Source organism: Rhinopithecus bieti, unplaced genomic scaffold (assembly GCF_001698545.2).
Source record: "Rhinopithecus bieti isolate Rb0 unplaced genomic scaffold, ASM169854v2 scaffold_4830, whole genome shotgun sequence".
NCBI classification, from domain to species: domain Eukaryota; kingdom Metazoa; phylum Chordata; class Mammalia; order Primates; family Cercopithecidae; genus Rhinopithecus; species Rhinopithecus bieti.
This window is the reverse complement of record NW_016804529.1, coordinates 188684-204668: the sequence shown is the minus strand read 5'-3', so window position 1 is coordinate 204668 and position 15985 is coordinate 188684. Positions and strand designations below refer to the sequence as shown.

General features: G+C 38.1%; 1 pseudogene; it reads right to left on the bottom strand.

Moving 5' to 3' along the window:
- Positions 1–9321: 9321 nt before the first annotated feature.
- Positions 9322–15985, bottom strand: part of LOC108527578 (40S ribosomal protein S10 pseudogene) — a 42125-nt pseudogene continuing 35461 nt past the window's right edge.

The window sequence follows — 15985 nt, the reverse complement described above, 5'->3', positions numbered from 1 at the left end:
TCAATAGTCAAGCCCCCTGGTGATTCTGATGCTTAGCTAAAGTTGGAGAACCACTGTTCTTAGGCATTGTGCAGTGTTATACAACAGCTTCCTCAAAATGCTAAGTGAAAAGGAGATTGGCCTGGCGTCAGTCAGGGAAGGCGTCCTGGAGGGAGGGGAATTTGAAGCAGGGTTTTGAAAAACAAAGGCAGTGAGGTGAACCAGCAAGTGCACTGGCTGAGGGGACTGGAGTTCTAGCCTCTGAACCAGTTTCCTCCTGTGCCAAAGGAGGGTAATAATGTCTGTATTGATTGTCTCCTAGACTTGTGGAGTTCAAGTGTGTTTTGCCTTAAAAGATGTGGAGGCTGTTGCTGTGTTTGGTACCACATCGCCCTCAGGTGGCGCTCTTCAGCTTAGGTTCCTCTAGCAGTGTCAAGTTTGTGAACCAACCCCACTGGCCTTTCTGCATTCTAAGGGCTCGTGTGTTAAAGGCTCTACTGATGTCCTTTTGGAAATGCCTCTGCATGAATTTATGGTAGCTCTGACTCATCTTTAAACAATTTTAATTTATTTAGAAAATAAAGGCTTATCTCTGCAGGAAATTTTTTCTTCCTTCAAATAAATACTGAGTTCCAAATATCTCAGAAAATCCTGAGAATTCATCTTAGAACATGTTAATACTCTTTTTATGAATATCATGTTTCTTCTTGAGTGTTGTGCTGATTGTCAATTTATTATCACTCTGCTCCAAATTCATTCTTCATAATAGGCACAGTGATAATGAACGGAGTTCCTTTAAGGTCAGTACAATGACTTTCTTCTTTAAAGTCAGCACATTGTTAAGCTTTATCAGTACAGGGCCCTGGAGGGACACAGCAGGAGGAAAGGGCTCTCCTGCAGCTTCCAGCTGCTGCATGGTGGGTCAATGAAGGGGCTGTGAAGACATCCTGTGTGGCACTGCTTGTGGTCCCTGCCCCGCCCCAGTACACCATTCTATCTGCAGACCCTCACATCACCTGTGCTTAATCCGCCTCCTGCCTGGGGGTTTCCACTGAGCAGTACTTCCTCTGCAAGCCCCTGCCTCAAGCCAGGATGGTTTCTTCCAGCTTGTTTAGCTACTTCAGGCCAGCTTGGCCTGGGTAAACCTGTGAATGTCTCTGCTACCCAAGGTATGGGACTGAACCATTCCTTCTTCAATAAGATCTGCGCTCCAGCCTCAGGGAGGAGTCACACTTCTGAGTTGCTCTTCTTTGGATATTCTCCTTCCACCCTAGGGTTTTTTGTTGAGTTTTCTTATATATTATAATTGTTTTCTTATTATGTTTAATAATTCTGTTAAACTTCCTCTGCTTAACTCACGGTGGAGTTTCCATTTCCTGATTGGACTCAGGAGGATACATGTGTCTTCTCAGCTATACACAGAAATCTGTGAGCTTTCCAAAGCTACTACTTGAATTTACTTTTGCTTATGAGTCTATGGCATGGAGTTGGCCCACTCTGCTTTGCGGCATAGCTCTTTAAGAGTTGAGAATGAATGTTCTTTTTTGCCAAAACCATCCTTGGAAGTACCTGCTCCACTTTTTTTTCCTTCAATTATTTGTTTGTTTGTTTGTTTGTTTATTTATTTATTTATTTTAGATGGAGTCTTGCTCTGTCACCCAGGTTGGAATGCAGTGGCGTGATCTCGGCTCACTGCAACCTCCACCTTCCGGGTTCAAGTGATTCTCCTGCCTCAGCCTCCCAAGTAGCTGGGATTACAGGCGCACACCACCACACTCGGCTAATTTTGTATTTTAGTAGAGATGAGGTTTCACCATGTTGGCCAGGCTGGTCTCGAACTCCTGACCTCATGATCCCCCTGCCTCGGCCTCCCATAGTGCTGGGATTACAGGCATGAGCCACCGCACCCAGCCTCAACATTTATTACAGGTTCAAGGGGTACATGTTTAGTTTTGTCACAAAGGTATATTGTGTGACGCTGAGGTTTGGAGCACAAATGAATCCGTCTCCCAGATAGTGAGCATAGTATCCAATAGGTAGCTTTTTAGCCCTTGCCCCCCTTCCTCCCTCCCGACTCTTGTGCTCCGCAGTGTCTATTGTTCTCATCTTTATGTCCATGTGTCCTCAATGTTTAGCTCCCACTTATAAGTGAGAATGTGTGATACTTAGTTTTTTGTTCCCATGTTATTTCGTTTAGGATAATGGCCTCCAGCTGTCTCCATGTTGCTGCAAAGGACATGATTTCAGTCTTTTTAATGGTTGCCTAGTATTCCATGGTGTATATGTACCACATTTTCTTTATCCAATCTGGAGTTGATGCTGCCTCACTCTTAGTGTATCCTCTCCTCTCATTCCCTGGGGTCTCTGTTGCTTAGGGTAACTATAATTGAGAGGGTGCTCGTAATCAGTAAGCAGGATGACAGGTGTAAACTGAGACTGGCTCAGACAAACTTTGCTCATTCTGTTTGTGCTGTGCAGTTGCTTAAACTGGTTCTTCTTCCTTTGTGGCCTGGACCCTATTCTCAGGCCACATATGTCTTCTCACTTCCCACTCCCTGTGATGTGATTTGAAAATGGCCTCTAGGTGGAAAGGCAGGGAGTAATTAAAGGCTCACCTGGATTGTTTTCCCATACTCAGTACAACACCCACTTTCTGTTTTTCTCAATGTCTGAAAACACTTGTTTAATATATTTTCATGAGTTTCTACATGTTTTTTGTTGTAGGAAAATCTTTCTTTCTCTCTCTCTCTCTTTTTCTGGAGATAGGGTCTTGCTCTGTTACTCAGGCTAGAGTACAGTGGCAGAATCATAGCTCATGGCAGCCTCGAACTCCTGGGCTCAAGAGATCCCTCTGCTTCAGCCTCCTAAATAGCTGGGATTACAGGAGCACGCCACCATTCCTAGCTAAGCTATTTTTATGTTTTAGAGATGGGGGGGTCTCACTACATTGCCCAGGCTGGTCTTCATTTTTTTGGCCTTGAGCAGTCCTCCTGCCTCAGCTTCCCAAAGGGTTGGGAGTACATGCATGAGCTACTGTTCCAGGCCTGGTTTGGCTTTCTTGGGGCATTTTATTTAGTTTTAATACACTTTCTTTTCAAAATCCTAAAGTTATGTAGCTGGATAATATTTTGACATTTTAACATATGCATTTATTTCTTTTCTTACATGTTTCCTCTTTTCTCCTCCTTGTCTATGTAAGATATTTACACATTTCTCTTTGCCTCAGGGGAAGAATGTGGCAAGATAGAAAACAGAAATGGTTTCCCAGTCATTCTGTGGTATTTCCAGCAGCACTATCAGGGAGGGGACAAAAACCCAGAGAGAATGCCTATGACGTTCTGCTGGACAGCAGGTCATGAGTAGCCTTAGCAAAACACCCATACTTATAATTGTGGCACAGAAATCTCAGAAAGGCTACTGTGTCTTAAAAGGCTGTGCAGAAAGTGATATGTTTATTTCAGGGATAATCAGTATGGCTTAACAAATGAGTGGCAGTGAGTATAAGAGTTAGAGTTCTGGATTGGGGACAGAAATCAGGAAAAACTAAAATTACATGTTTTCTACCACTGGACGAATGATGCTCAGAGTTAGAAATTACGTTAACTAATGGAAAATAAAGCGATATCCAACATATTGTTGGATATTGTAAGATTCACATGTATTACCTGTGGGATTTGTGTGGGATTACTAAGAATTATTTTACAGAACATGTCTATCTCCTGGATAAATCATAACCTCCAGCACTGGAGCCAGTGCATTTTGAGACAATTGCTGTGACTGTATGGGGACATTTATTTGAAGTCTGGAGATGGACTTAGAATTTAAAACTGATTCCTGAAACTTCTGTGGACTATAGTAAACACTGTCAGATGACTATAAAATGATCTATAGCCCATAGTGGACATGCGGTGGTTGGAAGATGAAAAAAACAAGGTAAAACCAGTCTTGTTAGAATTTTCTGAGAAGATTAAATTCTGTTAGTTTCAGAAAAATAACTAGAAATGAAGGAAAGTGGAAAATTACATATATGGCCTGTATTTCAGACTCTACATTTCAACAATAGTAACAACAGTAACACAGTTACTACAGCAACATCAGCTTCTTGGTAAGAGATGGGCACGGGCCGGGAGAAATTTCAACTGAAAAATGTGAATCTGGCTCATAGGGAACAGTTTTGGGTAGGTGTAAAATCATATTGCCTAATAGACCTTCAAAGAAGTGAAGCTCGTAAAGCAGAAGCAGAAGTGAAGTGGTTTTCTCACCACCATGATCAAAAGAAACCTGACACAGTTAATGTAATGGTGGTGGTATAATCCTAGACCAAGTGAGAGAGTTCAAAAATGTGGTGGTTGAGATAGCCTACTGACTTTGCAGCCTTTGGGGAGTCAAGCAAAAGCAGCCTTCTATTGGGCCTGAGAGCTAGCTGTTAAGGCAAAGGGACCATCATGTCACCCACGCATGGAAAAGGAATAGATACACTTAGCTCTTTTCACTGATGATGTTACCATATACCTGGAAAACCCAAGCAACCTTATTTGGAAAAACAAATAGTAGAATTTATAAGGGAATTTCAACAGGTAAAAAAGATGAATATATGAAAATCAAAACAAGTTTTTCCTGTTAACAATAACCAAGTAGAAATGTAAATGGGAAATAATAGTCTATTAATAGTCCATTGAAAAAACAAGAATTTTAAAGACTTAAGAATACCTTTCACAGGAATATTGTGGACCCATATGAAGAAAAGTATAGAGTCCTCTGAAGGACAATAAACATGTTCAGAATTTATGAAAAGCCGTGCTATAGTCTTAGTTTAGAACATTTAATATAGTTAAATATTAATTATCTCTTCAAATTTGTAAATTAAATACAATTCTAAGTAGTATTAAAATGACCCCAACATATAAAAAATAGTAAAAATGGGGAATCTGCCATAATAGATATTAAAACTCAGAGCCAATGTCATCAAAACATCATGATAATAAAATAGAAGTTGACAAATAGATGAATAGAGGAAAATAATAGAAAGCTAAGAAATAGATTTCAATACATAAGGAAATTAATCTATGTATGAGATGTCATTTCATATTACTGCAGAGAATAATTAATGGATGGATCTCCTATTCATGTAGAAAAAAACTAATTGGAACTTTGCCTCATAGAATAACCATAAATAAACTCCAGATGTATTAAAGACATGGAAGGTTTGAATATTTTTAATCAAAGCAGAAATACAGAAACTATAAAATAAAATATAGATATATTAACAAATAAAAAGTTTTTAAGGCAATAGATGGCATAAACCAACTATAAATTGGGAAAATATCTATATTACAAATGACAGATAGTGTTAGTTAGCATTAAAAATGAGCACAGTCACTCACAAATTTGTAAGAATAAGTTCAACACTCAGATAATAAATGGGTAAGGACTATGAAAAGATAACTCATGAAGAAAAATTTAACATTGCCAACATAACAAAGATAACCATTCTCATTAGTAGTCACAGAAGAATCATGAGATATCCATTCTAACTTATCAAATTGATAACAATGAAGGAGGATAATATATTACTTTTTAACAGTTTTTTGAAAGTTTTTTGGCAAAATCTCTTTACATGAAAAAGTAATGGGCCCCTGAACTCAAAAATCCTACTCTTGGGAACATATTTTATTAAAATGAAAGCACCATTGTTTGAGGATGTATGTACAAGATGATAGTTGCAGCCCTTCGTGTGTGTGTGTGTGTGTGTGTGTGTGTGTGTGTGTATATATATATATAAGTGGGCAAAAACTGAAAATAGATATTAATTAGGACTAGGTGCAGTTGCTTAAGGCAAAAACAGCTCCCCCCCACCCCCCGGCAAAAGAGGCTTAAACAAGTAAAAGTCTTAAATAAGACTTCTTTTTTTTTTTTTTTTTTTTTTTTTTTTTTTTGAGACGGAGTCTGGCTCTGTCGCCCAGGCTGGAGTGCGGTGGCCGGATCTCAGCTCACTGCAAGCTCCGCCTCCCGGGTTTATGCCATTCTCCTGCCTCAGCCTCCCGAGTAGCTGGAACTACAGGCGCCCGCCACCTCGCCCGGCTAGTTTTTTGTATTCTTTAGTAGAGACGGGGTTTCACCGTATTAGCCAGGGTGGTCTCGATCTCCTGACCTTGTGATCCGCCCGTCTCGGCCTCCCAAAGTGCTGGGATTACAGGCTTGAGCCACCGCGCCCGGCAAGACTTCTATTCTCTTACAGAATAGAAGTCCAGACGTAAGCACTCAAAGGCTAGCTTCCTGAGGTTAATAGGAACTCGGCTTTGTCGAGCTCGTTGCTCTGTTACTCGTTATTATGCTCCATGCTAAATGCTAAAGTGTGATCCATCATAAGAGTTTTCTGGGTAGCAGGATGGAGGAAGAAAAAAGGACAATGCCTTTATCCCTACTTTTAAAGTGAATTAACAGAAGTAGGAGACATGAACGCAAGCCTTCTGCTACTGTCTTGATAAGAAGCATTCATGCGACCACACCTACATGCCAGTGAGGCTGGGATATCTAGCATTAGTGAGAATATGCCTAACTAAAAATCAGGTTTTGTTGTTAATGAATTTGATGAGGCAATTTGCAGTTTCTGTTACAGGCAAACCATGGAACAATGGGCAGTCACTGAAAGAAATGAGTTAGATATATTAACTTAGACTTGAAAGAACTAGAACAACTTTACTAAGTTTTGAGAATCTGTAACCAATTTATTTCTCTTACATTTTCCTTTGTTTATTCACAAAAATTACACATAATTAATATGTTTGTTTTAAAAGTTCAAAAGATCACCTAAAAGAAAAGTTAAAACACAAAGAGATAAAATACTGTGTTGGTTTAATTGACAGTTTTTTTCTTTTCTTAGTGGTACATAAAATATTTGCATAATTACAGTTGGCGACATCTTAGCATGATGAAATACAATAATTTAAATTAATATGAAGGTATGATACAACATTACGACAATAGATACCATATGACTCTGATAATAACTTCCTTTACTTTCCTAAAATTTTACAAAATTTTTACTCTTGGTTATCACCTCAAAAGAATATGTAAAATCATTTTTTTTTTCTTTGGAGACGGAGTCTCACTCTGTCCCCCAGGCTGGAGTGCAGTGGTGCAATCTCGGCCCACTGCAACTTCTGTCTCCTAGGTTCAAGGTTCAAGTGATTCTCCTGTCTCAGCCTCCCTGGTAGCTGGGATTACAGGCGCCCACCACCACACCGGCTAAATTTTGTATTTTTTAAAATAGAAATGGGGTTTGGCTATGCTGGCCAGGCTGGTCTTAAACTCCTGACCTCAGGTGATCTGCCCACCTTGGCCTCCCAAAGTGCTGGGATTACAGGTGTGAGTCACCGTGCCCGGCCAATAGGCAAAATCTTAATGCATGGCTTTGTACTACCATAGCACATCTTCCTGACTCTTGGTATCTAACTCCCTGGAGACCATTTTTTGGGCTCTACTCCTCACCCTCCTGGAATCTATCAATTCTTTGTTAGCTCCCCTGATCAATGTGCTGGCTGTCTTGCTCCAAAATCTGTTAATCAATTGTGGGTCATTCAAGGGCTTTTCAAAATGGAGGAAAAATAGTTTATTTTTGTGGAGATGCCATTTTCTCTTTTCTTTTCCAAATTATTGGAATCTAGGTGAAGAAATACTTCATCTAAAATACAGGGTCGTGGATGCTATGAATCGGTTTGCTGAAACTGGAAAGGTAAAACCACATTTCTCAGACTACTTTTCATTTTCAGTTTTGGATGTATATTTGGTTTTAATATTTAGATGCACTCTTGGGACATTTTAGCCAGGTTTTAACTACAAATGCACTTTCTTTAATAGATAGAGTTATTCAACAACTCTGATTCAATGAATAAACACCTTGAAAAACACAGACTACCAAAGTTCACTCAAAAAGAAACAGATGGTCAGGGGTGGTGGCTCACACCTGTAATTCCAACACTTTGGGAGGCCGAGGCGGGTGGATCATGAGGTCAGGAGTTCAAGACCAGCCTGGCCAACATGGTGAAATGCTGTTTCTACTAAAAATATAAAAATTAGCCAGTCGCAGTGGCTGGCATCTGTAGTCCCAGCTGCAAGGGAGGCTGAGGCAGGAGAATCACTTGGACCTGCGGGGCGGAGGTTGCAGTGAGCCAAGATGGCGCCACTGCATTCCAGCCTGAGTGACAAAGTGGGATTCCGTCTCAAAAAAAGAAAAATAAAAAAAAGAAATAGATAACCTGAATAACTTTTTCTGATATTGATAATTTGTATTGTTCCTCTTTTTTCCTCCACAGATTAGTCAGGCTAGAGGTTTATTGGTTTTATTAATCTTTTCATTGATTTCTTTCTTCTGTTTAATTCGGTTTTAGTTTGTTCTTTTTTCGCTAGCTTTTAAAGATAAAAGCTGAAGCTATTGATTTGACATCTTTATCCATTTCTTTAAAAAAAATTCGTAGCTAGTTTAATTAGTGACACAAAGAAAATAAATTGTGCCTCTTCAGCAGATAAGTCCTGATTGACAAAAATCATGTAATATACATATGATTAAAAATTCAAACAAATGCTTACAGAAAAGAAAATTAGTATCCCTTCCTTTCTACTTCCCATTGTCCCTCTCGTAAAGAATAACTTCTCATATTTACTTTTTAAAAAATTCTTAAGTTGATACATAATAATTGTATGTATTTATGGGGTACATGGGATATTTTGATACATGTATACATGCATAATGATCAAATCAGAGTGTTTAACATACTCATCACCTCAAGCATTTACCATTTCTTTGTGCCTGGTAACATTTCAAATCTTTTCTTCTAGCTATTTTGAAATACACAATATGTTAACTATAGTTACCCTACTATGGTATTGAACACCAAACTTATTCCTTCTATATAACCGTATGTTTGTACACATTAATGTGGCCACATGACATTTTTTTATGCATTTATCTATCGATGGATTCAGATTGATTCCATATCTTGGCTATTGTGACTAGTGCTATTGTTTTCCATAATAGCTATACTGATTTACATTCCCATCAACAGTGTATCAGAGTTGCATTTTCTACACAACTTCACCAGCATTTTTTTTTTTTTTTTGATAGTAGTCATTTTAACTGGAGTAAGGTGATATCTCATTGTGGTTTTGATTTGCATTTCCTTGATGATTAGTAATGTTGAACATTTTTTGATATACCTGTTGTTTATTTGTATGTCTTCTTTTGAGAAATTTCTATTCATGTCCTGTGCCCAGTTTTTAATGAGATTTTTTTTTAAAGTTTTTTTGGGCTGTAAGTTTAACGCAAAATAATCCTCTCCAATTTTACTGAGGTGGCTGACCAACTGCACAACCAAATCCGCCTCTAAACTGGAATTCGGTTGCTGACCCAGCCCCAGTCTCAGCCTTCTTGTTGGCATCAGGGGCCACAGCAATCCGCCTGTAGGTATCTCTGTCGGCTTCCCCTCTTGTGAATCTTGCAGGTCGCTCACCCTTCAGACCTTTAGACTGAGGCCTGCCAGTCCCAGGATGGCTGCGGCGTAGGGTGGCAGGCACAATCTCCGGGGCAGATGAAGGTAATCACGGAGATACTGGATGCCCTCATCGGTAAGGTACCAGTAGAAATGTCTCCAGGCAAACTTCCTTCACGTAGCCTCGGGACTTGGGAGACTGCATGGCCTTCAGGACATGAAGGTTGGGCACATCCTTGTCTGCCAGTTCCAGGTGCTTAGGCATGTGGACATCCTTCTTGGCACCATGACTCCCTCCTTAAAAAGGGAGTTCATACCCAGCACTTTGGGAGGCCGAGACGGGCGGATCACGAGGTCAGGAGACTCGAGACCACCTTGGCTAACACAGTGAAACCCGCGTTCTCTACTATAAAAATACAAAAAAAACTAGCAGGGCGCACGGGTGGCGGCGCCTGTATCCCAGCTACTCAGCGGCTGAGGCAGGAGGAGGAGAATGGCCGTAACCCGGGAGGCGGAGCTGTGCAGTGAGCGAGAGTCCGGCCACTGCATTCCAGCCTGGGACAGAGCGAAACTCCATCTCAAAAAAAAAAAAAAAAAAAAAAAAAAAAAAAGGAGTTCATAAATTGGGAAATCCAGTTCTTAGGGCATCAACATCTCGCAGCTGTAGGGTCCGGATTCTGGGGCTGGGGCTGAAAACTCCTTCCCTTCCCCCTTCCTTCCCTCTTCCCTCCCCCTTCCTTCCCTCTTCCCTTTTCCCTTTCCTTTTTCTCCCTTCCTTTCCTTCCCTTCAGGGTCTCGGGCTGGAAAGCTACCTCTCCTCTCTCCCCTCTCCTTCCCTCCCCTCCCCTCCTCCTTCTCCCTCTTTCTCTCTCCCCTCCTCCCCTCCTCCCTCCTCTCTCCCTCTCTTTTCTCTCCCCTCTCCCCCACTCTCTCTTCTACCCTCCCTTCCTTCCTTCCTTCCTTCCTTCCTTCTTTTTTTTTGTTGTTGTTTGAATTTCTTGTATATTGTGGATACTAGGCCCTTCCTAAATGAATAATTTGCAAATATTTTCTCCCATTCTGCAGATTGTTACTTCACTCTGTTGATTGTTTCCTTTGCTGAGCAAACAAAGCCTTTTAGTTTAAGATAGTGCCTTTTGTCTATTTTCGTTTTTGTTGCCTGTGCTTTTGGGGTCTTAGCCACAAAATCTTTGCCTAAACAATGTCCTGAAGCATTTCCCCTGTGTTTTCTTCTGGTAATTTTATAGTTTCGGGTCTTACATTTAAGTCTTTATTCTGTTTTGATTTGATTTTTGTATATGGTGAGAGATAGGAATCTAGTCTTATTCTTCTGCATGTGGATAGCAAGTTTTCACAGCACCATATTTTATTTTATTTTAGTGCATCATACTATACTTGATTTATTGACATTACTTAGTGATTTATTGGACAAAGGTCAAACCTTTTGTTTTTTTATTAAGCACCTTGCACAGTACAAACTGTCATGAATAATATCTGTACAACTTAACAGTTTCAATAGCTGTTCAGATACAAACTGATTTCAAACAGATAATTGGCAAACATAATTAAAGTCACAGTTAGACTACACAAGTACTATAAAACATTAATATATAATTTACAGTGTTCAATTATGGTTGGCAAAATTAAGTTGGAGTATGGCTGGGAATTACTCTCATAATCCCAGAAAGTCAGAAGTTTTTGGACACCAAAGCATCCTGCTATAAATTAAGTAGGCACAATTCAAAAGTTGTATGCATATTCAAAGGCCATGATCTCTCCAGGAATTTGTATATTAAACATGCAAAACAACAAAAAATATATTCATTCAGAAAGAATTGCCTTCTCCCTTCCCCCATTACTTCCCCTGGGCGTTCCTAACCTATTTGATATTAAAGCTGTAAGATAAGGCATGAATAAAGTTAAATCACTTTCACATCCACATTAGAAATGAAGGCTTAGTTTTTACACTTTGAGACTCAACTTTTCAAAAGCAGAAATTAATTTAGTAAAATGTGAGAGGAAAAGATGTACTTTTAAAATAAGGAGAATAAAAAATGAAAAAGCAAAGCCAACCCAACAACCAAATCACATACACACACATTGATCTCACACTGTTTTCAACGCAAAGGACGAAGTAGAGCCCAAGGACCTTCCAAATAGTAATAGGCCAGCTCCATTTACTGAACAGTGTCCTGTCCCTAATGTATGTTCTTGTGCTTTTGTCAAAAATCAGTTGGCTGTAAATGTGGACTTATTTCTAGGTTCTCTGTTCTGGTCCGTGTGTCTGTTTTTATATAAATACTATGACGTTTGCTTCGTCTGGCTTTGTAGTATATTTTGAAGTCAGGTGGTGTGACGGGCGTCCAACTTTGTTCTTTCTGCTCAGTATTGCTTTGGCTATTTGGGGTCTTTTGTGGTTCCACACCAATTTTAGGATTGTTTTCTCTGTTTCTGTGAAGGCTGTCATTGGCATTTTGATAGCAGTTACATTGAATCTATATATTGCTTTGGGTAGTATGGCTATTTTAACAATACAATTCTTCCATTCCTTGCAGATGGGATGTTTTTTCCATGTGTTTGTGTCATCTTCAATTTCTTTCAATAATATTTTTCAGTTTTCCTTAGATATCTTTCACCCCTCGGGTTAAATTCATTCCTAGGTATTTTATTTTTTTGTAGCTATTATACATGGGATTGCTTTCTCGATTTCTTTTTCAGCTACCTTGTTGTTGGTGTAGAGAAATGCTTCTGACTTTTGCATGTTGACTGATTTTGTATCTTGCAACTTTACTGTGTTGATCAGTTCTGTGAGTTTTTGGTGAAGTCTCTACATTTTTCTAGTTATAAGATCATATAATCTTCAAAGAGGGAGCAATTAGACTTCCTCTTTTCTAATTTGGAAAACCTTTATTTCTTTCTCTTGCCTGACTGTGTTAGATAGAACTTCTAGTACTGTGTTGAATAGGAGTGGTGAAAGAGAGCATATTTGTTTTGTTCCAGTTCTTGGAAGAAAGGCATTCAGCTTCTCCCCATTCAGTATAATGTTAGCTATGGGTTTGTCATATATGCCCTTTGTTATGTGGAAATACGTTCCTTCTATGCCTAATTTGTTTTCAGTATTTATTATGAAGGGATACTGAATTTTATCAAAGGCTTTTTCTGCATCTATGGAGATGATCATACTTTTTTTGTTTTTTATTCTGTTGATGTGATGTATCACATTTATTGATTAGCATATGTTTTATGCAGCAGGAGCTCCTGGGCTCACGATAGAATGATGGAATTTTAGATCACATGGAATTTTAAACATAATTACATTTTATAATCCTTTCAGCCTAGTAGGAGATAATTATGAGAAAGATTAGATCAGTTATGAACAAAACAAAGAAACCGTAATTTTCTCTGCAATTTGGCTATGATTTAAACACAATATACAATTTTCTGTGTAGGGTGTGAAAGGATGTGAAACATATTTGCTCCTATGGTAACATAAAAAAACCCCACCTCTCAGATGTTATAAAACTATACTCATTTATGAAACTACTGAAGATTGGTAGTTGCAAGAAAAGTCCAGAAGGACTGATTTTCAGAGAGGGGGGCCCTTTATGAGTGACCTTTTAGCAGTGGCAGTTTGTGGAGGCAAAGGTGGAGAAGAAAGCCTTCCAAAGACTGAGATAGATGAGCTATTGGCACTTTTGGTGGCCAGGCAGGGACATTGGAGTCTAGAAGACTCCCAAATGCAGCAATAATATACTTAACTCAGAAATTGCTTTCTGGTGTCCCATTCCCATTTTACGGAGAATAGGGTGGGCTAAAAAGCAGAAACAACTTCCTAGTTTTACGTATTCTTGTGGTGCCTGGGAACGGAGTTCTGTTCCTACTGATTCAAAAGGCAAAACTCAGGTCCAAGACACACTAGGCTCCAGGATTAAACATTGACAAGATCAAAGAAATTAGGCTTTGGAGGCCGGGCATGGTGGCTCATGCCTGTAATCCCAGCACTTAGGAAGGTGAGACGGGTGGATAAAAAGGTTAGGAGTTCAAGACCAGCCTCACCAATATGGTGAAACCCCATCTCTACCAAAAAATACAAAAATTACCCAGGCGTGGTAGCGGGCATCTGTAATCCCAGCTACTCAGGAGGCTGAGGCAGGAGAATCGCATGAACCTGGGAGGCGGAGGTTACAGTGAAACGAGATCCCACCATTGCACTCTAGCCTGGGCACTAAGAGCGAAACTCCGTCTAAAAACAAACAAACAAACACAAAACTAGGCTTTGGTAGAATCAGCTGTGGCATCAGGAGGAAAGCCTAACCAGTGATGAATTCAATCTTAAAAATTGCTGCTTAGTTCAAGATTAACCTGATACTCAGTGAAATATGAATAATCACTTTCCTACTGTAGCAGCCACACATAGAAGAGATTGTGCATGCCTGGAAATAAAAACAAAGCAAAAGAGTTGTATAACTCAGTCTTCACTGTTATCCATATACTAGGTTCAGTATACCATAAAACATGACCACAGATGTAAATACTGTGTTCAGTATGCCATAAAACATGGCCACAGACGTAAAAAAAATAGTACCCATAAAAACACAACAAATCAAAAGAAACAAATTCACAGATAACCCAGACATTGGAACTGGCAGAAAAGGATTTTTAAAACTAGTACTATAAATATATGTGGGAAATTATAAGTAAAAGATGAAATGAATGAATATATGAAGAATCTTATAAAATAAATACAAATTGAAAAACTCATTGAATGAATTCTGAAAAACAAAAACATACCCGGTGGCCTTAACAGCAGAACAAGTAATGCAGAAGAAAGAGTCAATTGTCTTAAAGAAAGGTCAATAGAAATTATTCAAAATAAGATATAGAGAAAAAAATACTGAAATATTTATAAATCTATACAGTGTCTACAACTTTTAAAAATAATAATTAGACTGGTACAGAAATAATCTTTTAAGAAATAATGACCAAATTTTCCCCAAATTGAAAAATATTAATTTATAAGTTCAGAAATCCTAGTGAATTTCAAACAGAATAAACACAAAGAAACTATGCCATGGCATGTCATAGTCAAACTGCTGACCAAGCAAAGCATAGAGAAACTTTTCAGCATAGATAAGCTGCTGAAAACCCATGATAACAAGGCAATTTTAAAAACAACCATGAAAAAAGACAGCGCATCCAGAGGAACAATGGGAAGAATGGCAGTTGACTTCTTATTAGAAATAGAAGCCAGAGATGAGGGAATAAAACACATCTTTAAAGTGCTAAGAACAAACAATCGAGAAGAAACAATCCTTCAACTTAGAATTCTACATCCAGCAAAAATACCCTTTACAAATAAAAGTGAAATAAAGGCATTTTGAAAATAAAAATGAAAGTGCAGGGAATTTGTTGCCTGTAGATCTACTAAGAAATGCTAAAAGAAGTCTCTCAGGATGAAGAGAAGTAACACAAGTTATAAATTCAGATATAAAAGAAGGATGGAAAATAATTGAAAATAGTAAATAAGTGGAGTACTTTATAATAAATTAATCAGTTCACAAAGAAGAAATAAAAATTATAAATTCAATGCACTTAATATTTCAAAATTAGTGATAAGAAGATTAATAGAAACAAAGTAAAAATTAAATCACAAACATGGTTGGAGATTTTTAACACACCTTCTTTCAGCAACTGATAGACTGAACAAAAATCAATAAAGATATAGAAGATTTCAACGATACTACCAATCAATATGGCCTGATATACACCTATTGAACATTACATCTAATAACTTCTGAATATATCTGTTTTTTCCTGCACACATAGAACATTTACCAAGGTAGACCACATGCTGAGTCATAAAAATGTCTAAATAAATATGAAAGGACTGCAATCACTGAGTATGTTCTCTGATCACAGTGGAATTGAATTTAGAATCAATAACAATAAGAAATCTAAAAAATACCCAAATGTTTAAAAATTAAGCAACACAATTCTAAATATTTCATGGGTTAGTAAAGAATTCAAAAAAGAAATTAGAAAACATTTTAAATTAAATGATAATAAAGACATAACATATCGAATTATGTGAGATACTTTAAACATGGTGCAAACAGGAACTTCAGAGCTTCAAATATTCATGTTATACAACAGCAAGAGGGAATGTTTAATATCAGTGAGCTAACCTTACAAAGCTAGAACAAAAAGAGCAAAGTAAACCCAACATAAATAGGAGATAATAATAAAGATAAACAAGAAATCAATAAAACAGAAAACAAACAATAGAGAAAATCAATAACACCAAATGTTTAGTTTTGAGATTAATAAAATTGATAGCTTCCTAGCAAGAATGATCAAGAAAACAGAGAAAATAACAAATTACCAGTATAATAATAATAAAAGAATATTACCACAAATCCTATTATTAAAGAGATAGGTTGAAAATTTAATGAAACAATTTATACCAATATATTTGAAAATGTACTTTTAAGTGAAAAAATTCCTTAATGAACTCAATT